The sequence below is a fragment of the Aegilops tauschii genome, chromosome 6 (assembly GCF_002575655.3).
Source record: "Aegilops tauschii subsp. strangulata cultivar AL8/78 chromosome 6, Aet v6.0, whole genome shotgun sequence".
NCBI lineage: Eukaryota > Viridiplantae > Streptophyta > Magnoliopsida > Poales > Poaceae > Aegilops > Aegilops tauschii.
Window position 1 is genome coordinate 309,502,835 of NC_053040.3, and position 16,635 is coordinate 309,519,469.

Consider the following 16,635-nt stretch of genomic DNA (forward strand, 5'->3'; position numbering starts at 1 on the left):
CAGAGAACTCCATTGGTAGCTGGGAAGATCTGGAGGATGCCTTTAGAGACAACTTCCAAGGCACCTATGTCCGGCCTCCGGACACTGATGACCTCAGTCATATAGTCCAGCAACCCGGAGAGTCAGCCCGCAAACTCTAGACTAGGTTCTTAATTAAAAAGAACCAAATTGCCAATTGTCCGGATGCCGAAGCCCTCGCGGCCTTTAAACATAGCGTCCGCGATGAATGGCTCACCCGACACCTTGGTCAGGAAATGCCGAAGTCTATGGCAGCTCTTACAACACTCATGACCCGCTTCTACGCGGGAGAGGACAGCTCGTTGGCCCGTAGAAGCAACGGTACCAGCGACCCTGGTACCTCTAATGCCAGGGATGGCAATGGTAGGCCACGGCGCAACAAACATAAGCGTCGGAACAACAATGAAGAAGCTGAAGAAACTACGGTTAATGCCGAATTGAGTGGCTCTAAGTCCAATTCAAAGGAAATAAAGATGGTCCATCCAATTTGGACAAAATACTTGGTCGGCCTTGCCAGATTCATGGCACCCCTGACAAGCCTGTCAATCATTCCAACAGAAACTGTTGGGTCTTTAAACAGGCCTGTAAGTTAAATACCGAACAAAAGCGGAAAGGGCCGCCAAGCGAGGATGATGAGTAGCCCGGCCCACCAAACACAGGGGGGCGAAAGAAATTTCCCCTTGAGGTAAAAACTGGGAATATGATATATCTCACTCATATCCCCAAGAGGGAGTGAAAGCGTGCACTAAGGGACGTCTACGCCGTAGAGCCGGTCGCCCCAAAATTCAACCCCTGGTCAGCTTGTCCGATCACCTTCGATCGTAAGGACCACCCGACCAGTATCCGTCATGAAGGTTCGGCAGCCGTGGTCCTTGATCCAATCATCGACGGATTCCATCTCACCCGAGTCCTCATGGACGGTGGCAACAGTCTTAACTTGATTTATCAAGACACGGTCCGCAAAATGGGTATTGACCCTTCAAGAATCAAGCCTACTAACACCACCTTTAAGGGAGTGATACCCGGCGTAGATGCCCACTGCACGGGCTCAATAACATTGGAAGTAGTCTTCGTTTCACCGGATAACTCCCGAAGCGAAGACTTGATCTTTGATATTGTCCCCTTTCGCAGTGGTTATCATGCACTACTCGGATGAACCGCCTTAGCTCGCTTCAATGCAGTCCCGCACTATGCTTACCTAAAGCTCAAGATGCCTGGACCCCGCGGTGTTATCACAGTCAATGGAAATATGGAGTGTTCTTTCTGTACTGAAGAGCATACCGCGGCCCTCGCAGCCGAGGTACAAAGCGGCCTCGTAAAGCCAAACATCTCGTCGGCCATCAAGCCCCCAGACTGTTAAACAAGTCTGGCCAACTCTTCCAAATGAAAGTTCGGATAATCCAGAACTGGATTAACAGTTATGCCTCCGTCGATCGCCCCACATAACTGCGGCCTATGTACTGCGTGTGCACAACTACGCAGTTAAGATAACATGGGCAACGACGGAGGCACACTACGGATAGGGTATATAGTTTGGCTCAACCCTATTTTGAACTCAACCTTTTCCTTTTGTTTTGTCTCTTTTTATACAGGTTCTTTAAAACCTAATAATCTAAAGGTCGCATAAGGGCTCTTTCTCAGGCCCCCCTTTATATATAAGCGATCTTCGATTTCTCCTCAGAAAGGATTTGGCACCAAGGCGACAGCGGCGCACACGTGCAACAGGGCGTCAGGAGAATCTTCAAGAATACCTTCTCTCTGAAAACCCTGTACACAACTTCCCTTGTGTACAAGCTCTTGGCATGTAAAATAGCCTTGATCTTTATGGAATTATCTGTAATTGAACGCTTTGACGTATCAAATAGAATATAATGGAAACAGGTTTTTACCAACCACTGTTCGGTCTCTGTTTACTTCATACATCTGTGTTCCTTCTTTACGTCAGATTGCCATATATATATAGGACAGGGCTATTCTGTTACTAGTAACAAAATATTATGCTGTTACCCTCCACCCTATAAGGGCCCGATCTGTAGTATCCGAACCGAGGGTGCCCGAATAAAAAAAAGAAGAAATCCCAGCCCACCCACTCCCGCATCCCCCCCAAATCCACCTTCTCTGGCTGGATCTCGGCGATGGTCAAGCCCCCACCTTTTCTCCATCTGGATCCCGGCGACGCCCTGCTCCCAGCTTCTCCCCGGCTGGATCCCGGCGCCGCACCTCCCCCACCTTCCCGGCGTCGCCCCTGCTTCCACCTCCCGGTGACGTGCCGCCCACACCTCCCGGCCACGTGATGCCCCCACCTCCCGGCCACGCACCGCCCCACACCTCCTAAGCGACGCCCGCCCCCTGCTCCGCCTGGCCAAGCGCCACCGCGCCACCGACCTGCTCACCGACCAGGCCCACCTCCCCTACTGTCACCATGGTCGTTTGTGCCCCTCCCCTCCCCCTCTATCTTCCCGGTGACGTCGACCACCACAACTAGGCCCACTTCTTGTCGATGGCCAGATCCGGGACACACCCTGAGTCTTCACCGACTCACCTCCCCCTCCTCTCGGCCTCACGATCCCCTTCGCCCTCCTGGTCATGGCAAATTTGACAATTTTGACCTATAATCGAAAGAAAATCACAGAATGAACTGCTTGCGAAACTATTTCACACCCCTGACCCTTTTGTGTAGCGCCCGCCACGCCGGCGCCACACCCTACGGTGCAGCGCCTAGCTCCGGGGCGTTGCACAACTGTCCAGCGTGGCAGCCCACGGGCGCGCACCCAGCAGTGCAACGCCTCCGAGCTAGGCGCTGCACCTGTAATGTGCAGCGCCTAGCCTCTAGGCGTTGCACGTGTAATGTGCAGCGCCTAGCGGCTAGGCGCTGCACTGTGACTTATATGCAAACGCGCCAGCCCTCTCCTCCCCCACCCTCCCCATTGGCAGTTACAGAAAAAAGGGCGGCGGCCATCTGCACTCCCCCTCTCAATCCCCTCTCCCAAATCCTTCCGATCCGACGATTTGGTCCGTGCATTTGTTCACCAATCCATCGTAGAAGGTACTCTCCTCCGATCCCCTTCTTTCTATCCATAGAAAATATCATATTTTGAAGATTTGGGGAACCCTTGTTTGAATCTTGCATGTATTAGATTTGGGCAACTTTTGTTTGAATCTTGCGTATATTAGATTTGGGGAACCCTTGTTAGATTAGAATTTGGTTTGGATAGATAGGTTGACATGTTATTTATATAGTTTGGATACATAGATTGACATGTTTTTTGTATGGAGAAGTAGATTGACATGTTATTTGTATGGAGAAGTAGATTGACATGTTATAGTTTGGATACATAGATTGACATGTTATTTGTATGAAGTAGGCCCAAGTAGGGGGAAGCACCAAATGCTTTGGATCTTGCATGTAGTAGGCCTACTTTAGTTTTTTTGAATTGAAAAGATAATCGTGTTGACAAGAATGCTTTGTTGAAATTGTTAGGATGGTTTGGCTTCTCGATGATCACTGGGACCATCAACACCGGTCGTTCTCTATGTCGGTGCAGCAGCGGGTAATACTGAAAGTGGCCGGTGTTATGAATTTCGTATGTTTGTTCAAACACAAATGCCCCATATGTAATGTTATGATTTGTTTGTTTGTAGGAGCTTGCACCTCTGAAGCTTCGGTCTCACGGGATCAGCCTTGGAGGGATGAGCTATGATGAGCGGTACACACCTTATGTTAGGGAGGCAGGACTTCTCCCTTTCATTGAGTTGGTCCGCTGGTCGACGCCACCCAACAATGCTGCAGCACTCACCGCGCTTATTGATCATTGGAGGCCGGAGACACACACTTTCCATCTTCGGACCGGGGAGATGACCCTGACGCTGCAGGATATCGCTATGATCACCGGTCTTCCTATCGATGGCAATCCTTTATGTATGAACACCGATTCTGAAGGGTGGCGCGCGCAGATGCAAGCCCTTATCGGTATGGTTCCTCCGGAGCCTCGGGAGCCAGAAAGGGAAGATAAGAAGAAGGAAAGAGTCGCAGCGGGCGCTACTTTCACGTGGATATCATCGCACTTCGCTCATTGCCCCGATGATGCTAATGAGGACATGGTGAAGACTTATGCTCGTGTCTGCATGTGGTACGTGGTATCGAGGACAATGTTTGCTGATGGCACAGGCAAGAATGCTCCATGGATGTGGCTGAAGGCGTTGACCGTCTTCGATAGCAAATGGAGTTGGGGTTCGGCGACACTAGCTTACTTGTATCGACAGGTATGAAGTTGTTTGCTTTTCACTTCATTGATACATTATCAATGCGCTTTTGCGGCAAATTTGACCATGTTCTTTTTTATGTGCAGTTGGACGATGCCAATTGTAGGCACACTGGAGGTATTGGTGGTTGTCTGCTCGCACTTTCCATATGGAGCTGGGAGCGTTTGCCGGTTGGACGACCTAAGACCGTGAAGTACGAGGATTGGGACAATAAAGACGACCCACTACGGCTCCCCACTTGGGCTTACAAGTGGGATGTGTTAAATGAGACGACGGATGATCCCTCTGTAATGTACAAGTTGTACAAGAGCGAGCTGGACGCGATCACGCCTGAGCAGGTGAACCGACCTTGCATAAGTGATTATCATGCTTGCATCTTCACTCGATATCAATTTTGCATTCAATCCCATTTTGCAGGTGGAATGGGAGCCGTATGGAAAAGGAGAGAGTTTTGGTAACCCTATAGAGTTCAGGCTTAATCCGATGTGCATTAGGGATAGGGATCTCTGGCATATGCGGTGCCCACTGATATGCAACTGGGCGGTTGAGCTTCACCTGCCACATCGGGTGTTCCGCCAGTTTGGTTTGTTCCAGCCACACCCGCCGGAGTGGGAGGACACGGACAAGTTGCTACACGCGTAAGATATAATTAACCTTGAGCACTTAGCAGCTTCTCGACGGTTTCGATGATGCTAATATCTTGTTTCTAACTTGCAGGTTGGATAGGAAAAAGCAGCGGAAGATCAAGGATTGGGCCAGCCATCACAGGAAGTATGTCGTGCAGTTCGCTCTTAGTGTGGAGCAAGCAAGGGCTAGAAAATGAGCCCAGCTTCGTCAGCACTGCCCGATCGCGTTCAACAACTATCTCGCATGGTTTCTTGCAAGTACCCGCGTGGAGGTATGCCAGCCGGCGTATGCTGAGGAGATTCTGGAAGAACCCACCGTTTTTGATGAGGTAGCCCAGCACCAGTACAACGCATTAGTCAGGAAAGGCAACTCGGTGATCCCTTCAGCTCCAATGATGAACTTTGTGCTTAGCCCTTTTTGCTTTTCCATTCGCACTTTTCACATCTTCGCTTGCCTAACACTTTGATACCGTTTCTATTCATAGCGTGCCCAGTTCAAGAAAGCAGCTGACGAGACCGAGACTATTCTGGAAACAACCCCGGCTGGCAAAAGCGATGGGGAAGGTGCACTTCGAGAATTCATTAAGGTTCACATCTCCTTCAAACTAGCACTTAACATTTGTTGGTACGTTCCATGTCTCATTCACTTGTACATGTTGCAGCGCCAAGGCCAAAAGTTAAGGCGGCTATCAAACCTTTCCGGTTGTCGTGACCCCGAGTATGTATCACCAGAACGGTCTAGGTCGGCGACACCATCAGATCCCGCTTCGGGGCAGAGCCATGGTGAACCTTTCACGGATGAGGATGTGGGTGGGGTCACCCAAGAGGTATGGCATGACGATATATATCCATTTGTTGATGCATTGCTAACTATATCCTCACACACGGTCTTTCCATATCTTTTGTTGATGCATAGGTTGCTGATGATATGACCTTGGGGACGTACCGGGCTCGGTCTGCATATGAGTTGAAGCCTAGGAGGGGAGTCAACAAGTACACACCTGAAGACTTCACCCAAAGAGGCAAAAGGACGCTCGGCACCTCGCGGATGGCGGCTTTGGATGACTATTTGGATGACGATGTCGAACCGGAGGCGGAGCCGGAGCCGGAGCAAGTTCCTCTTCCTAGGAAGGTGAAGAAGATAAGCGTCAAGAGGGGGGGAGGACCCAGCAAGCGTGGAAAGCACTAGTCATCTTAGTTTTTTTATAATGTTGAACTTCGAGTGCGATTTGTTATGTCGTTGAACTTGGAGTGGTCGTACCTTTTATGTCGTTGAACTTGGAGTGGTGGTAGCTCTATGGTAAACTGGAACTTATTGTGATGGTCATTTGTATGAAATGAAGTCTTTTGTGAACCCTTTGTTTCTTATACTAATTGTTATACTTGGAGAAATGATGTCGTACCTGAATGTTTGTTATACTAGTTGTTGAACTGTGGCTGAAAGAACTGTGGCTGAAAAAGACCCAGTAGAGGGGGGAGGAGGCACTGTAGGTAGGCCTCTAGTTTCAGGCAAAAAAATTGCTAAGTGTTTGTGCAGCGCCTAGCACGGAGGCGCGGCACTCTACAGTGCAACGCCTAGCTCGCAGGCGCTGCACTATAGTGTGTGGCGCCTCCGTGCTAGGCGCTGCATATGTCTGTAACTAGCCAAACTTCTGTTGCTTTCTGGATAGCTACAGACATCTGCAGCGCCTAGCACGGAGGCGCTGCACTCTACAGTGCAACGCCTAGCTCACAGGCACTGCACTATGGTGTGTGGCGCCTCCGTGCTAGGCGCTGCATATGTCTGTAACTAGCCAAACTTCTGTTGCTTTTCTGGATAGCTACAGACATGTGCAGCGCCTAGCTTGGAGGCGCCACACCCTATAGTGCAGCGCCTAGATCGCAGGCGCTGCACTATAGAGTGTGGCGCCTCCGTGCTAGGCGCTGCACATGTCTGTAGGTATCCAGCAACCAACAGAAGGTATGCCTCCAGTTTCAGGCAAAAATTTCGCTAAGTGTTTGTGCAGCGCCTAGCTAGGAGGCGCCACACTATAGAGTGCCGCGCCTAGCCCGCAGGCGCTGCACTGTACAGTGGGGCGCCTCCTAGCTAGGCGCTGCACTGGTCTGTAGCTATGCAGCCAGAACAGAAGGTACTTTACAGTTTGAGGCACTTGGACTTGGACTTAGTGAATTTTTTAGCTATCCAGAGAGCAACAACAGCTAGGCGCCACATGGTAGATTGCAGCGTCGAAGTACTTCACGACACATAGTAGTTCATAACACATACTACTTCACGACAAATGGTAGTTCGTACAACCAAATCAAGGAGGACACATAGTAGTTCACCGCACATAGTAGTTCTTACAACCAAATCGAGGAGGAGACATAGTAGTTCACGGCACATAGTAGTTCACAACCAAATCGAAGAGGAGACATAGTAGTTCACAAGCAAATCGAAGAGGAGACATAGCTCTATTGCGTAGAGGAAGGCCCCTTTCCCTTCTTCTTCCTCTCTTCTTCCTCTTCCTCCTCCCTTTTTCTTATGAGGTGAGCCTCCTTAACCACCCTCTCCATGAATATCTGCTTGTCCCTCTCTTCTTTTTCAGCTGCAATTGCCCAAAGCTTCATGGTTCTTTCTTCAAAATCCTGTTGACGCTTCTTCTGTGCCTCCTCAACTTGCCTCATCAACGCTTGCTCCCTAGCGCGCATCGCATTTGCCGCACTCTGTTTTCGCTTCCTCTCCTTCTCAAGCTCCTCTTCCTTCTTCTTCTTTAGCTTGGCTGCATCCTCCTCTCTAAGCTTCTTCGCCGCCTTCTCCCACCATCCGGCCATCTCATCTTCGCCATCCTCCTTCATCGTTGGTTTGTTGGGTTGGGAAGCCGCCATACCTACAATGAGTGGAACATAATGGTTAGTAAGGACAATAAGAACAAATGGAAGCAAATATGAAAAAGAAGAACATATGGAAAAACAAGAACATATGATACATTATAGTAAGTGAGGAACATACGGAAACGGTCCATCTAGGTATCCAAACATTCCTCTATAACGAACTTGCGCTTGTCCATCACCACGGCCAAGTCCACCACCAAGGCCAAGACCATCACCAAGGCCGAGACCATCACCACGGCCATTACCACCACGTCGAGCTCTTCCACCACCACCACCTCTACCACCACCACGGCCTCTTGTAAGTCCAAGTTGCAGACCTCTTGGTTGGCTAGGCACTTGTTGGCTACCACTTGGTTGCCTTGGCACTTGTTGGCTACCACTAGGTTGGCTAACACTTGGTTGGCTAGGCACTTGTTGGGTACCACTTGGTTGCCTTGGCACTTGTTGGCTACCACTAGGTTGGCTACCACTAGGTTGGCTTCGCACTTGTTGGCTACCACTTGGTTGGCTACCACTAGGTTGGTGACCACTAGGTTGGCGACCACTAGGTTGGCTACCACTTGGTTGGCTCCCTTGTGTAGCTCCATGTTGGCTTGTGCTTGCATCATTTTTCTTGGACCTTTTCCTTGGTTTCGTACATTTTCTTTTGTTGTGGCCATGACCTTTGCACTCCCCACAACGGGAGCTCTCACGAGGCTCTTGGAATTGGTCGTTGCCCGCTTCGCGGCGCCCACCATGGCCCCATCCGTCCATGTCGCCTCTAAGACACTTTGTCTTACGTCTACCCCGTTTAACAACCTTCAACTCCAGATCTGGCCATAGTTGAACTCCATGATACTCCGGCCATTGTGATTGGTCAAAGTATGGGTGAAAGCGGGGAGCCCATGTTTTCTTGACCGTCATGATTGAGAACTGGGACTCCCTCACGGTGCGTGGGTGATTGATGTCCACATTCCTAACGCGGCCGGCGGCATACAAATGTGAGCATGGGAGATGAAGCAACAATGGCCTCCCGCAAGTGCAATCACATTGTGTTAACGACACCTTGAAAGCCCGACCTCCATGTTGCCGGCCATCGTTTGTGGTTCCTCCTGGCTCTTTCACTTCGTACTTCCACTCCTCATTGTCATATAATATAGCTTCTTCTGAGTCCGCCTTCCGTGATTGAAATAGCAACCATTCATCAACTTTGGGTGGGAACTTGTACTTGTACTTCCGTGGGTTCTCACCCGCTATCTGTGCATCGGTTTCCATCAAGTACTTTACAAAGTACGCATTCATCTTGTCAAATATGTATTGAACTATTGCCGTCACGGGTAATCCACGTGCACCTTTGAGCACCCTATTGAAGCATTCGGCCATATTGCTTGTCATTTGACCATATCTCCGGCCATCTTCATCAAAAGCACGTGCCCACTTGTTCCGGTATTGAATGTGCCTATTGAGAAACTCTTGACCCCCGGGATCAAGTTTTTTGTGTGCGAGCAATTTGTTGTACAAAGTGGCGAAGCGCTTATCGGAGAAAGCGAGACAACAATCTTGAAGATCATCGGCCAACTCCTCAAGGCCACATGCCCTATAGAAGTTCGAACAAAAGTGCCTCATGCACCATCGATGCTGCAACGGAGCATGCCCGGGAATGTCAATCTCCACAGCGTTAAGAATTCCTTGATTCCGATCCGATATGACACAAATTTCCCTTTGAGCGGGTAACACCTTCGTCCTCAAAAGATGCAGAAACCACTCCCAGTTGTCATTGTTTTCCACCTCAACCAAAGCAAATGCCAATGGCAACACCCGGTTATTGGCATCACTTGCTATCGCAACCAACAAGGTGCCCTTGTATTGTCCGGTCAAGAACGTGCCATCAATTGCGATCACCGGCCTACAATGTTCGAAAGCCCTCACACATTGCTCGAACGCCCAAAAAGCACGGCCAAATACTCTGACTTTCCTTCCTTCATGAACCGTTGTTTGGTACCCATGAGGCTCGACCACATGAACCATGCCCGGGTTTGTCGCGGCCATGGCTAACAACAACCTAGGGATTCGGTTGTATGCTTCCTCCCATGTACCATACAACATCTTAAATGCGGCTTGCTTCGCCTTCCATGCCTTGCCGTATTTCACCTGGTAATGAAAGATGGCTTTCACAAGGTCAATGACATGTTGGACGCTCATTGTTGGAAGTGTGGATATTGAGTTCGAGAGCCTGTAAGCGATGAACTCGGACGTGAGTTGTTTGTGGTCTTGGGACACAATCTTGCCATCCACCCTTTTGCCTTGTCACATGTGAGTTGGCACACAACTCACTACATGCCAAGTAGGACCTCCTTTCCATGGTCTTGCACGCACAATCCACGGACAACCGCCACGGCGTCTTGCCACTCCTTGTTGGACCTCCTTTCCACGACCTCTACCACCACCACGGCCTCTTGTAAGTCCAAGTTGGACCTCCTTTTCATCTTCACATGCACACGCCACCGTGTAGCGCACATTGACGTCCGAGTGCACCACCTTGTGTGGACGATAATGCGTAACTGAGTAGTTGTCGAGCCACATCTTCAAATCCAACAAGCTGTCAAACTTAGAACCTTTAGCAATCCGGTTCTTGTCGTCTACCAAATCACGGTGAGAGCTTGGCCTAACCCCAAGAGCTACACATTGGCCACCATCTACCACGGCTTCATCCGCGAGACTAACATCCTTGAACAATGTAGTCCGATGATCCCGACCAAATACCTTCTCGAAAGCTTCGGCCTCCTTCACCGTGAACCCCTCCGCATCAACTTGTTCATCGGGACCATCGTCATCCGAGTCCGATGCATATGCACGGGAAAAAGGGATGGAATGGTCCATTGTCTCTTGCAAATGATATTTGTCGAGATCACCCACATTGTTGTCATGGAGATCAACTTCATTGTCATCGTCCGCATACTCATCGTTGCCCTCTTGCAAAGATTCATCTTGGTTGTTTCTACACGGGCTCAATGTTGGCCTCACTTCTTGGGTCAAAAGAGGTTCAACAATTTCATCTTGCTTCAAGGGTGGGGGGCTACTAGCAACCAAAGGGGAGGGGTTCCGGTTCAAGTCGAAATGCAAACTTGACTCAACCTTCTTCGTTGCAAATAACTCAAGAGCCTTGTCTAGTGATTCGGCCACCGTCTCCTTGTATGCAACCCAACGTTGCTCCGAGTTTACACGCATTGTCTTCCAACGGATGTGCATTCCAAAACCAACATTATGCCTTCCCTCCAACTCAATGATATCACTAGGGTCCATCCAATTCAAATATTTCCTAACTTGTTGCAAGAGCTCCGCATAGCTAGGACTACTATCAAACACAATGTCAAGCTCATCCGGGTCCGGTTCTTTATTGCCTTTCAAAAAGGCATCTTTGTCCCCATGATGAACAAACACACATGTTCTTCCCATCCCTATAAGCAATGAACACAACGTAACATTGCTTCCATGAGTACTAATCCATGGATTAACACCGAATACAAACCCTAATATATATATGAAACAATAACCCTAACCCTAACCATAACCCTAACCCTAAACCTAACCCTAACCATAACCCTAGCCCTAAACCTAACCCTAGCACCAACATAACAACACCCATAAGAATAACCCTAGCATACTAACAAAGCCTAATCATAGAAGTTGGCAAACAAACATCTCACATCTCCATGCAAATCTCTAGATCCAAACTAAACTAGGGTTTCCCCAAACTACCAACAAATGAGCAATGGGAGAACTTTACTTCGATCAAAACAAGGGGATCGGAGATTATTACCTTGAGGGAGGGTTTGACTTTGAAATCCACAGACAAATTCTTCAAATTTGCAAGATTTGGAAGAAGATTTGAGAGGGGGGGAGAGTGGGAGAGGGGGCATAGCTCGGGGAGAGAGTGAGAGAGTGTGTGGTGGGGGGGTGGGGGAGGGGGGCCCAGCCAAGTGGCTGGATAAGTCACAGTGCAGCGCCTAGCCGCTAGGCACTGCACATTACACGTGCAACGCCTAGCGGCTAGGTGCTGCACATTACAGATGCAGCACCTAGCTCGGAGGCGTTGCACGGCTGGGTGCGGGCCCGTGGGCTGCCACGGTGGACAGAGGTGCAACGCCGCGGAGCTAGGCGCTGCACCGTAGGGTGTGGCGCCGGCGTGGCGGGCGCTACGCAAAAGGGTTAGGGGTGTGAAATAGTTTCGCACCCAGTTCATTCTGTGAATTTATTTCGTTTCGAGGTCAAAATTGTCAAATTTGCCCCTGGTCACAGCATCCAGCCAATTTCGGCCAGGCCTCTGACAGACGGACGTGGTGATCTCGAACTGACAAGCATCCTCACTTGAATGGCTCTGTCCTCTTCTAACAGGCACATTCTGCTGCTCTCCTCTTCTTTCTCTCTCGCGCGGGTGCTGCTCCTGCTCCTCTCAACTCTCACTTCTGCTGCTGCTGCTCCTTTCGAATCTCACTCCTGCTGCTCTACAATAGTAATTTTTTATGCTACTTCATCTCTACCTGAGAAAAGAATGGTGATGGTGTTTTGATTCCCTTTACCTTTACCAGTACTAATTGGTCATTAGCATCTGGGAAGAAGGCTTCCCCACGCCAGTACAAGCTTTTTAATGTGTGCATTTTGTTACAGCAAAAACTAAACGGGTGGCAAGATGAATATAGTTGTTATTAAACACCCAACTGGTGCATGGAATTGAGGCAATTGATGCACTGGTTTGTGCTTTGCTCATTCCATTGCTGCATTGTTTTGTGCTTGGGAATAGAGTAGAGGTATAGCAGTCTAACATGTATTCTATCGTCGATTCATAACAAAAGAAAATGTATGTGATATTTTGATGAAACATTGATTTGAATTTCAAGCAATGATCAGTTCAAATTAAAGAAGTTTGAATTAAAAACAGAATAATATGTTTCCAGAATCAGAATAATATTTTGTTCCTATCGGTGATGACAGGGTGGTGTACACGAAGCTGGAGGTCGGCAAGTCGGGCAAGGCCACGGGAGTTGAACTATAGAAAAAAATATATCAGCCCAATGACAGAAAAACATCAGTTCAAAAATATACACGCAGGAGGCTTGGATCAAAAAAGCAGGCCACGGCGCACCTCCACCTCCCTGCCGTGGCGTGCCTCCACATCCCGGCCGTAGGCATGTGCAATTACTGACTGCTTCTTGCTTCCACTTTTTACATGATTTAGTGTGTGCACTATAGGAGTGCTTTTTGTCTCGGTAGATCAGCTGCTCAACAACATAATCATGTACCGGTCAGTACATGTATTACTGCTGGGGGGTTCAAAAATCAGAACTCAAAAAGTTCAACCTTGGTGGTATTGTGCACATGCAAAATTAGATAAATACTTGTTAAAATTGCTCCCAGTATTTGACATATTCCATGCAATGCTTACTAGATTGTTCTAAAAAAAGTGTCATGTATATGTGAATTTACTATTGGTATAGCAGTTAAATATGTATTATATCACCCTTCATAATGAAATGCAGAAACAGTTCGATGTGTGTATATGCATCCGTTCATACTTGTCATTTCTTTTTTCCTTTGTTGTTTTTTCTTCGTACACATATGGTTCAGGAAAAAAAGTGATCCAAAGTTCAAAGAAAAACCATTGTGGAGTTGATGTTTCAAAGCGAAGAACGCCTGGTTACGTTGTGCCCACTAGGGCAGGGGAAAAACCAGATGCACATGTTCATATTTTGAGACACACTTAGTTCAAATCTAATTTTAGTTCAGTGCAGTTCTTATTTTTACTTAAGCCCAGTTTATTATTTTACTATAGTGTTATAGTGGACTTTTAGGACTACTTTCATAGTTGTGGAGGTTCATAAAGATGTCAAAGTTCATGGATATATAACATAAAGGTTCAAATATCAAACCAGGATAAATTCACCTGCAGGTAATATTGTTATTTCCTCTTAACTCTTAATTAGTACCTTCCATCCATCTAATCTTATGGTGAGAGTTGATTTTTAGAGGGCTAGCTGCAAAAGCTGAGTATTCAGTTTGGGTACTACATTTTAATGCACCATTTGCACTGAAAAACTTGAATATTATCAACGAAAAAAATGTATCACCCAACCTACCACTGTTCAATTGTTTTGCTGATGTACTGGATGATGGGCTATGTGTGCATGTTTGTGGCTGCGAAACCTGACATGTGTTCAGAGTGATCTTGCACTATTGAGATTGAATTTTGAATCTTTGTCATGACTTTACTTAAGACAAAGCATAGTTTAGTTTATTTTCTAAATTTAAAAAAGGTCATGATAACACTTGACATACAGATAAAAAAAGAACTATATAAAGGTCATGCCTTGGTTTGCTAGAGACTTGTGTTTGTGAGATCCATGTGTGTTGTTCTTATAGTGAAAATTTTTGCCAGTTTCGGGATTTTTTTTGCGAAGTAAAAAAAATCAGTAAGTTCACAAAGGTTAGCCCTTTATGTTCGGAGGAAAAAAGAAGTTCCTTGTAAACAAACCACATGAAAGTTCATCGAGAGAAACTATGTAAGTTCAAAATGGCTATAGGAAAACTTTGCAGGTTCAGATGGGTATAGAAAACTTTGTAAGTTCAAAATGGGAATGCCTAACAGTGCATGAATAAAAAAACTAAACCCAACAAAGTCCATGTTGGTCGGTCTACAGTGTGTTGTCAAGAAGGTTGTTGGCCTTGGAGGTTGACACTGGCTGATTATCTACCTTCCAATTATTATTAGGCATATACCACTGAAACTGCTGGTCGCGCCCTCCCCCCACTGTAGGTCGCGCCCTCCTCCCGCATAGCCCATTGATTGGCGTACCGTGACCCCTCATAATATTTTTGGTATGAATTTGATGAATCTTCTTGCTGCTCTGTTCTTATTTATCTAGACATTCCTCCTCATATTGATTGTTTGTAACGGTTTCATTCTTGCATGTATGTATCAGTTTCATGTTTTGAGATAGCTCAGATTACTTCCAACTATGAAGATTGACATGGATATTTTGGGATGAGATTTTCAGGTACTAGTTTGGCACTGTATCTAACCCGTACTAAAATATTTCAGCAGTTCAACAGGGGCACGGGGTTCAGTTCAACGGTGACGAGTCAGGCAGCCGGCCTTCGCATAACGAACTGGTGCAGTTTGATCTTGTGCGAATTGGAAATCCCCTAATGTTGAGTGCGTCAGCACAACCCTACGCTTCAAGGCACACGTGCATCCACTTCACGTGTTAGTCAATAGTATTGTGCATTTGCTTGGTACCTTTGCTACTCTAGTTACATATCACTTGTGAAATCAAACAAAATTTGTTGTTCACTTTTCTGTGTTTTGTTGAATAATTCTCATGTTGTCTTCTAAGGCATTATTCTTTTAATGTGCAAAATCCTGAGCAAAAATGATACATTTTAGTTTGCTTTGCCGCAAGGGCATTGATGAAACTTAAATCCTGTCTCAACTATAGCCATCCATTTTGAAATAGATGTTACTTTACTTCGGGTGGTTTCTGAATCACATTTCACTAAAAAAATGTAATAGTGAAATTATACTGAATAACTAAATTAAATTGTAGTGACAAAAACACCAACAGTACATGCAGGGTCAGTGATGTAGGTCCACAGAAAATAATTATTATGTAAACTTCCCTCTCCTGATGCGTATAAACAAAAAAAAGTTTTCAAGAGGTCATAATCACTGCTTAAATGATGTTGGAAGGCGGGAAAGAAAAGCTGCTCTTAAATGTGACATGTAGTTGATATGTCTCCAACGTATCTATAATTTTTGATTGTTCCATGCTATTATATTATCTGTTTTGGATGTTTAATGGGCTTTATTATGCACTTTTATATTATTTTTGGGACTAACCTATTAACCGAATGCCCAGTGCAAATTGCTGTTTTTTTTTGCCTATTTCAGTGTTTCATAGAAAAGGAATATCAAACGGAGTCCAAACGGAATGAAACCTTTGGGAGAGTTATTTTTGGAACAAACGCAATCCAGGAGACTTGGAGTGGACGTCAAGGAAGCAACGAGAAAGCCACGAGGCAGGGAGGCGCGCCCAAGAGGATAGGCACGCCCCCACCCTCGTGGGCCCCTCATGGATCCACCGACCTACTTCTTTCACCTATATATACTCATATACCCTGAAAACATCCGAGGGCACCACAAAACCCTATTTGCACCATCGCAACCTTCTGTACCCGTGAGATCCCATCTTGGGCCCTTTTCCGGCGCTCCGCTGGAGGGGGAATCAATCATGGAGGGCTTCTACATCAACACCATAGCCTCTCCGATGATGTCTGAGTAGTTTACCACAGATCTTCCGGTCCATAGTTTTTAGCTAGATGGCTTCTTCTCTCTCTTTGGATCTCTATACAAAGTTCTCCTCGATCTTCTTGGAGATCTATTCGATGTAATTATTTTTGCAGTGTTTTTGTCGAGATCCGATGAATTGTGGGTTTATGATCAAGATTATCTATGAACAATATATGATTCTCCTCTGAATTCTTATATGTATGATTTGTTATCTTCGCAAGTCTCTTCGTATTATCAGTTTCGTTTGGCCTACTAGATTAATCTTTCTCCGTGATGGGATAAGTGCTTAGCTTTGGGTTCAATCTTGCGGTGTCCTTTCCCAGTGACAGCAGGGGCAACAAGGCACGTATTGTATTGTTGCCATCGAGGATAAAAATATGGGGTTTATATCATATTGCTTGAGTTTATCCCTCTACATCATTTCATCTTGCCTAATGCGTTACTCTGTTCTAATCAACTTAATACTCTAGATGCAGGCAAGAGTCGGTCGATGTGTGGAGTAATAGTAGTAGATGCAGAATCGTTTGTCTACTT

General features: G+C 46.8%; 1 long non-coding RNA gene across 1 annotated transcript; it reads left to right on the forward strand.

Annotated features, from left to right (window-relative positions):
• Positions 1-2,129: 2,129 nt before the first annotated feature.
• LOC109743015 (uncharacterized) lies at positions 2,130-16,318 on the forward strand. Its single transcript, XR_012187817.1, has 5 exons — positions 2,130-2,607; positions 12,057-12,312; positions 12,426-12,565; positions 12,750-13,704; positions 14,854-16,318. It is a non-coding gene; the product is annotated as an uncharacterized lncRNA (long non-coding RNA).
• The last annotated feature ends 317 nt before the right edge of the window (positions 16,319-16,635 follow it).